Raw genomic sequence first — 9,790 nt, 5'->3', positions numbered from 1 at the left:
GCAAAGAAGTACGAAGCCTTAAACATATCACTTACAAATCCGAGAGGAGCTTCTCTTGAGTGGACCGGGAATGGGGATGGTGGTTGTGGGAGGTTAAGGTTACGGTTGGGTTGGAGCCAATGGCATGTGGGTGGTTAAAAGGTTCCTCTATGGCTAGTCAATGGCATGTGGCTGGTTGAAGGTTCGTCTATGGCTAGTCAATGGCATGTGGGTGGTTAAAGGTTCCTCTATGGCTAGCCTTGGGGAAGAAACACATGGGTTACAAGATGGCTCCCATTTGTGTTTCTTTAGGTGAGATTGGGACTTGGGGTTATCAATGAGATGTTGTGCCATAAGCCGAGGAGTGGGCTACGCAAGGCATAGGAGGTGGAAACTCTTTGGCAATGGCATGCCAAAGGATCTTTGTGAGCATATGGATGCAATGTACCTTGTCTATCGAGTTCTTTCAAGAGTTTTGGAGTTTAGTGGTAAAGGCTTTGACCCAATTTGCAACTTGATCAGAAAGCAGTTTAGCTAGGATGGTGAGGGACACCGTGTTGGGTCATCCCGGGCCTTTTGGTGTGTGAGAAAGGTGAGCACACGGCGGACTAGAGGCACCCATTCGGGGACTATCATGTTGTCAAATTTAGCCCCATTAGAATTGAGTCTGTCATTGGTGATCATGTGCTGAGCCTACCATTCCCACTATGGAATTTGGATATGGGGTCAGGAGGTGTAGGGCTCTTTACACGAGATCCTCAATGAGCAAGGTCCAATGAAGTTACCCATTTGGATATGGGGTCAGGAGGTGTAGGGCTCTTTACACGAGATCCTCAATGAGCAAGGTCCAATGAAGTTACCCATTTGGCAGCTCAACCTCCCCTAAATTATCCATATTATGGTAGGAATCAATGTAGTGCATAGGGTGAGAAGGAGATCTAGATCCCAAGGTGATTGGTTTTTACAAAAGGCCATGAGGCCTACCTTGTCAAGGTAAGGGCCTATTTCAGGTAAATGGAACGTAGAATGAAATTATGCCAATGGGTAGGAATCATCCCTAATGATGAGTGACATTTAGTGACGAATGGATCCAAAAGATCGAGAGGCAGCTTTCTAGGCTCCCTATGCAAGGGTGATGTTGTGGTGTGTGCCCAACAATGTGTGCATGAATGTTCCTTATGCAACAAATTAAATTATTAGTTTTAAGCATGGTTTTACAGATGTCAAGTAACATAGTTCTCATTTCATTGCATTCAAAGTAGTCCCACCTTATTTATGGAGAGTTTTGGTAGTTCTTCAGTTTTGGGTATGGAGGGAGGGTGCTTTCAATGTGACACAATTGATCCTCCTCCTCTTTAAGTTTAATTGTGTGGGCTCTTAGGTTCCCACCACCCTCCCCAAATCCGTCACACCAACTCCTACTTCATCCCAACCTCTACCACATTTGCTTCAATCAGCCTTTTGCCCTTGGGACCATCCCATTCCCACCTCTGCATAGATTGGTCTCTCACGAACCATTTCATTCCATTGGAACCAACCCATAACTTTGTAGCTCCCTCTGCACTTTAGAAATCGACACTCATCGATGGGTCAAGCTTATTGTCCATGTAGTTGAAACTTCCAAGTGCAATTTTTGGGAATGGCTAAGCTTCCATTTTGTGGATGTCCACCATCCACCATGGTGTGTGCATGAAGGTTCCTTGTGCAATGTATTAAATTCTTAGCTTTAAGTAAGTGCATGGTTTTATAGATGTGAAGTAACATGGTGTTCATTTCATTACATTCCCAACTTATTCATGGGAAATTTTGGCAATCCTTTAGTTTTGGGTATGGAGGGAGAGTGCTTTCAATGTGACACGACTGCTCCTCCTCTTTAAGTTTAGTTGTGTGGGCTCTTAGGTACCCATTCTTCTCTGTTACAGGTATCTAACACTGGTATCAGAGCGTCGGTTCGATGGGGTCATCAGGGTCCGTGAGTGACCGGGGGACCGGAGCCCACTCAATGGTTTTCAACCATTCATCTTCTCATCCTTATCTCCACAATGGAGTGTGTGGAGGGAGGCTGCCAGAATTGAAAGGAAGACATTTTTGAAGGGAAGAACTCTCTCTCTCTCTCTCTCTCTCTCTCGGTAGCACACACCAAAAACGCAGGTAAGCAATTTTCATTTTTTTTCTTTTCTACGTTGAAGTTTGTCTGCGCAAACATAATCTCGTTTGGGTGGTGAGAGAGAGGTCGCCTGGTGCGTCGGGTGATTTGCGGGGGGGAGCGAAGATACGTCCGGTCGTAATCACAGTCGTAATGCTCTTGTGCGACCAGGGGGGCAAGACCAGCCCCAGGACCCGTTTGCGCCGTTTGAGGTGGGGCGAAGAGCACCGACCCGTTTGCGCTGTCTGAGGGGGGCGAAGAACCTGGGGCGGCCAGCCCAGCAACCAGCTAGGCGGCGGCCAACCGGGCGACGGCCACCAGAGCAGCCGTCGCCCGACGGCCCACGGCCAGCCAACCAGCGCAGCAAACAGGCGGCCACCAGAGAAGAAGAAGAAGAAGAAGAAGAAGAAGAAGAAAAATCATTTATTTTTTTATATTTTAATTATTCATTTTTAATAAAATTCAAAATGAAACTAAATTCAAACGGATCCTCTCTCTCGGCTGGGGAGGGATAATCCCGGCAAGGGATAATCCGACTGTTTCAGGCACAGCCTCCCGAACAAATTTAATTTTTGTTATGAGTTGCAGGCATTTTTTTTTCTCTCGGATCGGAGCATCCAGGAGAAGCGGCGCTGTCTGGAGGCTCGCAGCGCAACACAAATCGACAGGCGACCGTAAAGGGGGGGGATTATTATCTCTCCACCACTGCTCATTTTATTAGCGTTTTCTTTTGTAATTTTTGAGTTCTCACATTATTTTTTTTTGCAAGAATTAAACATGTCTGCTAGGCGTAGTGTGTCCCTACCACCTTCTACTTCTCTAGGTTTTTCAAATCTCTTGTCCTCAATCGCGGGTTTGACCCCGATCGAATTGTCAGGCCGTACACGCCTGACCGTTGTCCGGTTCGGAGTGCGCTCGTCGATCACGCGTGATCCGCCAGCGCCCTCCTCGTCTATTGACCCTGCCTTAGGACCCAACGAGCCCGCAGGCGGCCGCATTGGCAAATGAACCCTTTCTGGCCGATGAGCCAGAGGACATGAATATAGACGTCGCCGAGGGGACCGAGGAGGACCTCTTGGAGTACGACGACGATGATTATGACCTATTGGACCCTGCTGATGTCCTGACAGAGACGGAGCTTTCTAGTGGACTGTTTAAATATCTTAATGCCAAACTGAACAGTATGGGTAAAGTCCAGGCTGATTTAGTGACGATGCTACAGAGCATCTCCACACGGTTAGATGCACTGACAGCCGCCTTGACTAGTACTCCGACTCCTCGTGGTAGCCGAGCTCCTGCGGCACGGGTGAGCGTAGCCTCGCTAGTGGTTGCAGGAGTACAGGCCGATGCGCCTGTGGGGCCGTCTGTGGCGACAGCTTCGTCGTTATTAAAAGACTTAAAGCCGCCTAGTTTTGGTGGCGAGGAAAAGGAGAGAAACAAGGACTCGATCAATATGTTTCTAGCGAAGTGGTCAGATTTGCACGCGCTGCGACAGCAGCCTAGCCGTATACAGCCCGTAGAGGCTAGCCTCTCATTAACCGGCAAAGCGTACAAGTGGTGGATGAGTTTGACAACTCGTCCTGCCACTTGGACGGAGTTTGAAACGATGTTTCGAAAAGAATTTTTGCCTGTTAATGAGGCAGAGAGAAGCTGGGAGTTATGGGACAAGTGCTCGATGGAGAACAAATCCCTAACTCAGTACATCTCAGACTATAGGGAGATAGTACTCAAGCTAAAGAGAATCGATGCATTCCAAACATTACGAGGCTTTAAGAGAGGCCTCAAAGATGATTACCTTGAGTACGTAGAGCCCTTACAGCCTAAAGACTTAGCAGAGGCAATTAAGTATGCGTAGATATTTGATGACATCAAGCGCCGTAGTGCACGTGGTGGTTCGAGCAGGGCCGAGGGTAGTGCTGCTTTAATTGCAATGATGTAGGGCACACGAAGGCTGTGTCCAAAGCCTAAAGCCAGCACGAGTGGCAACGAGCCCAAAAAAGATGGTAAATCTTCTAGGCAGTTGCATACAGTGCAGAGACTCCCTCTCAGTTCCGCGGAGTTCAGAGAGGTGACAGTGTGTCATTGTGATGAGCATCATGCTTGTTCAGTGACACCAGCGATGTGCCAGCCTACTGTAGGTCTGCATGACATGGTGCGCATGTATGGCACCATAGGTGGCCGTAGAGTCACAGTTTTTATTGATGATGGAGCTAGCCACAACTTCTTGAACTACTCGTTAGTCAAGAAGTTGGGGTTGATTGAGACCCGGAGTGATCATGAGTATACTGTTGGCCTAGCCAACGGATATGACAAAGCGGTATGGAATACCGTAGTATTGGGGGTCCCATTATCTATGCAGGACTACGAGGCTCCGCTTGACTTTCAGGTCATGCACTTAGCCAGAGCAGACGTATATCTAGGCAGGGAGTGGCTGTATGGCTTGGGCCCTAGTCTAGCCCTAGTCTAGCTCGGAATTACTTACATAATACGCTATGTTTTGAGCATGGAGGTAGAGTCATTACACCACAGGAGGGCGACCGTACTGTCCCCGCCACATCACTTATTTCCTCCATGGAGCTGTGTACAGCGGTCCGCAGAGACCAAATAGCAGAGGTATATGCTTGTTACCCTCTTTTAAATTCTGTTTCCGTAGATGAAACTGTAAATAATGTTTGCGTAGATAAACAAGAAAAAAAAAATAGCCTTGGACGAGACCCACTGTTTGAAAACCCTGTTTGGCATGCATGTGATTCAAACAAGAAAAAATCCAAGGTGAATGAGACATTAAAGAAAAAGTACGTAGAAAAAGTACGTAGATACTTTAATGAATTTATTAGAGGAATTTCAGGATGTTTTTCTTGATGATTTACCAGATGGTTTACCACCATCTAGAGAAGTAGACCATGGCATCGAAGTTATGCCAGGATCAAAACCTATAAGCAAACCTGCTTATAGATTAAGCCACTCCGAGGCACAGGAGGTGGAAAAACAATTGACGAAATATTTGAACAAAGGCTTTATTCGGCCTAGTTCAAGTCCGTGGGCATCGCCTATTCTTCTGGTAAAGAAGAAAGACGGATCTATGCGGATGTGCACAGACTATAGAGCTCTTAATCAGATAACGATTAAGAGCAAGTATCCGATGCCACGCATGGATGAGTTGTTTGATCAACTCTATGGATCTAGATACTTCACAAAAATAGACCTGAGATCTGGGTATCATCAGGTTAGAATTAAACAAGAAGATGTTGTGAAGACAGCATTTAGGACCCGTTTCGAGCATTTTGAGTTTTTGGTTATGCCATTTGGGCTAACCAATGCTCCAGCGACGTTTATGACGCTGATGGATAGCATTTTACGTCCATATCTGGGAAAATTCGTAGTAGTTTTCCTAGATGATATTCTTGTGTACAGTAAGACACACAAAGAACACATAGAGCATTTGCGTCTAGTGTTCGAGTTGTTGCGAAAGCACAAACTATTTGCAAAGAAGAGCAAATATGAATTTTTTGAAACAAAAATTCACTACCTTGGCCATATTATATCCGCTGATGGTACGCGGATGGAGCCAGAAAAAGTAGAAGCTATTCTTAAATGGCCAGCGCCAAAGAATCTCGAGGAACTGCAGATTTTTCTTGGCATGTCGGGGTTCTACCGACAGTATGTGAAGGACTACGCGAAGATCGCAGTCCCGTTGACTGACCAGTTTACGGTCAAAAACAAAAAACATTAGTTGGGGGAAAGCCCAACAGAAGAGCTTTGATAAGCTCAAGGTGACCGTAGCAGCTGCACCTGTTTTGACTATTGTCGATCCAAATGAACCGTTTGTTTTGGAAACAGACGCTAGTAATGAGGCCATTAGGGCCGTACTTATGCAAAGGGGGCGCCCAATTGCATTTGAGAGTAAAAAATTAGATCGTGCGCAGCGTAACTACTTGGCTTATGAGCAAGAGTTACTAGCCATAGTTCATGCACTGAAAAAGTGGAGACACTATTTATATGGTGCTACTTTTGAGGTCCGGACAGACCATGAAAGTCTGAAATGGCTTTCAAGTCAAAATGAACTGAAGGATAGAAAAGCTCGATGGGCGGAGATTCTACAGGAGTTTGACCTTCAGATACTGTAACGTCCCTTCCAAGCCATGTATGTATGTGTCTCTTTTAATATAGATTTCAATAAGAAAAGAGAGTGTAATTAGAAAGAGTGAGACAATAAAACATTAGAAAAGTGTTAGAATAAAAATATTAGCTTCAAAAATCCTAAAAGAAATAAGAACATAAGAATAGTTCTATTAAGAGATAAGTATCCCCAAAAATAGAATTTCGAGTTTAAGTGATAAGAGGTCATATTTAGAGTACTTTTACACATTTAGAGTCCATGCATACTAAAAATATGGAAAAACAACGCGTTTCCAAAGATGGTGCTTTTGTGACTATATACAGACGTTTTTGCCTATTCTGCCCACGCAAGCTTGTAGACAAGATGCCTTCCCGTTCTTTTGACTGGTTACATGACCATATTCTGAGTTTTTACCAGAGAGTTATGACCGAAACAGTTTGCTGTTTCTGTCAGGGTCTCTACATAGAGAAAAGCAAGTAGCCTCAAGGTAATCCTAGAGTTTGAGATGCATATATCCCTTCATTCTTATCTAATATCTCAGAAAAGAAGCTTAGATTGCTATAGTCTTTCAGAGGAAGAGACCAAAACTCTATAGCTTTTCTTTTAGAGAAAGAATAGTATGCCATAGCCCTGTAAAAGAGAAGGCTATTTTGCCACCATAGATCTTAGAAAGAGAGAAGAGTCACAGTATGAGTAAGAGGAGATAAATCTTGGAGATTATTGGATGATTTTATAAATCTTGGAGATTATTGGATGATTTCAATCAAAGGACAAGGTATTAGAAGACTCTATTCTCATATGTCAAGTTCTAAAGCTCTTGTTAACAAGCAAGGACAACGAGATAAACGACAAATTTCTATAAGGTATATACATATTTTGTTTTTTTTAATTTACATATCATTCTTAGGGGTTGAGGTATGGCCCCAGCTTCTCTATTGATTGTTACAGTGATCTATTTAATTGATTTACCATTTAATGTTTGTATTCTTTTAAGCAATAGCACATGCCTTAATAAAGAATGTCTTATCGCAATCTCAAGTTGAAATGCTAAAATCTTTGTGAAAAAGATTGTTTTCTTAAAGAAGGTGACATGGATCCTAGTCATATGGTTTAGTGAGTAAATGGATTGTTATCTTGGTTAAATTAAGGTACAGGTACAACTTCTCCCTGCCTTGACGATGCCCCGTTCTTGTGCTTGTGTAGCCGGACGGCGGAGACGTTAGTAAGGCCCGGAGTTGGCCCATGGTATCCCTCATACCATTGGGAGAATGAGGTTTGTCGATTGAGGCAAGTGATTGTGATGATGCTGCCTAGTTCTGAGGGCCCAGGCTAGTGCGGTGAATTAGCCCACCCTAGTGCGCAGACATCCCTCTGAGGGGCGGGAGGATCGAGCGATGGAGCCTGAGAGGGCGACAGGCCGGCTTGAGTCCTCGCCAACGGCCGACGATGAGGTGTATGGTCCCGTAGGGTTTTGCCCAGCATGTGGAGGCTGGAAGGCCGAATTCTAGATCATCGGCAGTATAAAGGAAAAGAATAAGAGAGCCAGTTTGGCTTGTATGAAATTGATTCATGTTTAAACTTTGTTTTTATAAATCTTGTCTTTGGCATTATTGTGGAAAAAGGCAAAGGTTGTTTTAATAAACCTTGTGAAAGGGCCTTAATTAAGGAACATGTTTGTTTATGTCAAACAATGTGGTAGGATTAATTAAAAAACAAATTGACGTGTGAGTAGGGTGGAAAGTGGGAGGATGGAATGCCCTGACGGCACCATCCTACGGACGGGTGGACCCGATTAGTCGGGTAGCTTTCCAACATATTAAGTGAAAGCCCTACGTTAGATAAATAGGTTCTCGAGCAATTCTATTCTAGAAGACTAGGCCAACAGCTGTGCCTTGCATGGATGAGGAAAAAAGCGTTGTCTCTAGGAATCAAGACTAGTAGTTGCCCAAATTATGATCAATTACCCTATGGGTGATTTGATTTTTAGAAGACCACACCTCCCTCGTTGGCACAGATTGCTAGTCCGGAGAGACTGGCCGAAGGTGCAACGGGAAGGGAAGCGAGAGTTAGTCCGGAGAGACTAGCCGTGTCTTCTGGGTATAGTTTGGAGCCGAAGAGCTCTGACGTAGGCCCTTCATCACCTTTGACTGCCACGGCTTCAAAGGGGAGTGATAAACTTCGTCGGGGGGAGAAATAACCATGAAAACGGGAAAGTGTGATAAACTTTCTCCGAGAGATATTGTGGTCCTTTTAAAATCCTTAAGAAGATTGGGGACGTAGCATATAAACTTGAGTACCGGAGAGTTCTCAAGTCTATCCTGTCTTCCATGTCAGTAAACTGAAGAAATCAGTTCACGGGTTAGAGAACGCAGTTTCTCCAGAGATTTTGGTGGACTTGATAGAGCCACCAAAGATACCACATGAACTTGAAAAGATTCTATAGTATCGTGACAGACAAACCCGACATAAAGTGTATCAGGAGGTACTTGTTAAATGGACAGATAGGGATGAGGAGGTAGCTACCTGGGAACGCCGTAGTGCAATTTCCAAAAGGTTTCCCCAGTTTGTTTTCGAGGACGAAAACTCTTCTTAAGGGGGGGGGAATGTCACGTAGGCTGTAACGCCTATGATGACCGACGGCAGACCGGATGGCCATGTCTGGGGTTCAGTGGAAGAGGACGCCCATGCGGAGTCATGGGCGGCCAGGCTAGTGTGGACGGCAGGCCACACACTATATAGCCTGGGGGATGAGGGGCAATCCTCATTCTTCCTCTATGGCTAGTGGGTGGTGAGCCAGAGGCCGTCCCCTCCTGTGGTAACGCCCGTAGCAGCGTTACAGGTATCTAACACCTACTATGTCACGCAGGTAAATATTTGCACTCACTTGGAGGTGGGCTTGGACCTATGAATATGTACGGGATATACACTGAAACTTCCCTAGAAGATGGTGCCTATGAAGGAGATGATATGAAGTCCTCATCATCGCTTTCAGAGGAAATGTTATAGTGGGTATGATGACCCATGGAAGGCTAAATTTTGTCTCCCAATCATTGCATTTGTCAATGGGGTCTAGTTGGGCAGAGGCTCCTGAACTAGCTCTTTCCATGGCCCCTTAAGAATTGCTACGGGTTTGGTCAAGGCCTTTGTCATGCTCTGAGGCTCCCTCATAAGTTCTCTGATTCGCTCTAGTATGGAATATGCTGCTCAAGTGGGGTCAATAGTTTGTACTTGACCACTTGCTCGAGTATAGACTCTAATTTAGCGTGCACCTTCCTCACAAGCTCTTGAGCCTATTTCATTTGCCCTTTCTCCAGCATAAGGTTGGGGTACTCTTTACGTTTCTTTGGAAGATTTGCATAGTCAATGGGCTTCTTCTCTTTGGGAAGAGCTGCTTTGAGCACTAGCTTCAAACCAAGAGGCATAGTCTATGGTTAGCACTTGTTCAGGATAATCATAAGGATCTTTATGCTACTCATATGGGTCTTATTATTCATAATACTCATAGCTCTCTTATTTCTAGTTTTTTGTCTCTATAGCTAGAGTCA

This window comes from Cibotium barometz, chromosome 44 (assembly GCF_041138505.1).
Source record: "Cibotium barometz isolate CiBa-2024 chromosome 44, ASM4113850v1, whole genome shotgun sequence".
NCBI lineage: Eukaryota > Viridiplantae > Streptophyta > Polypodiopsida > Cyatheales > Cibotiaceae > Cibotium > Cibotium barometz.
This window is presented reverse-complemented; position numbering follows the sequence as displayed.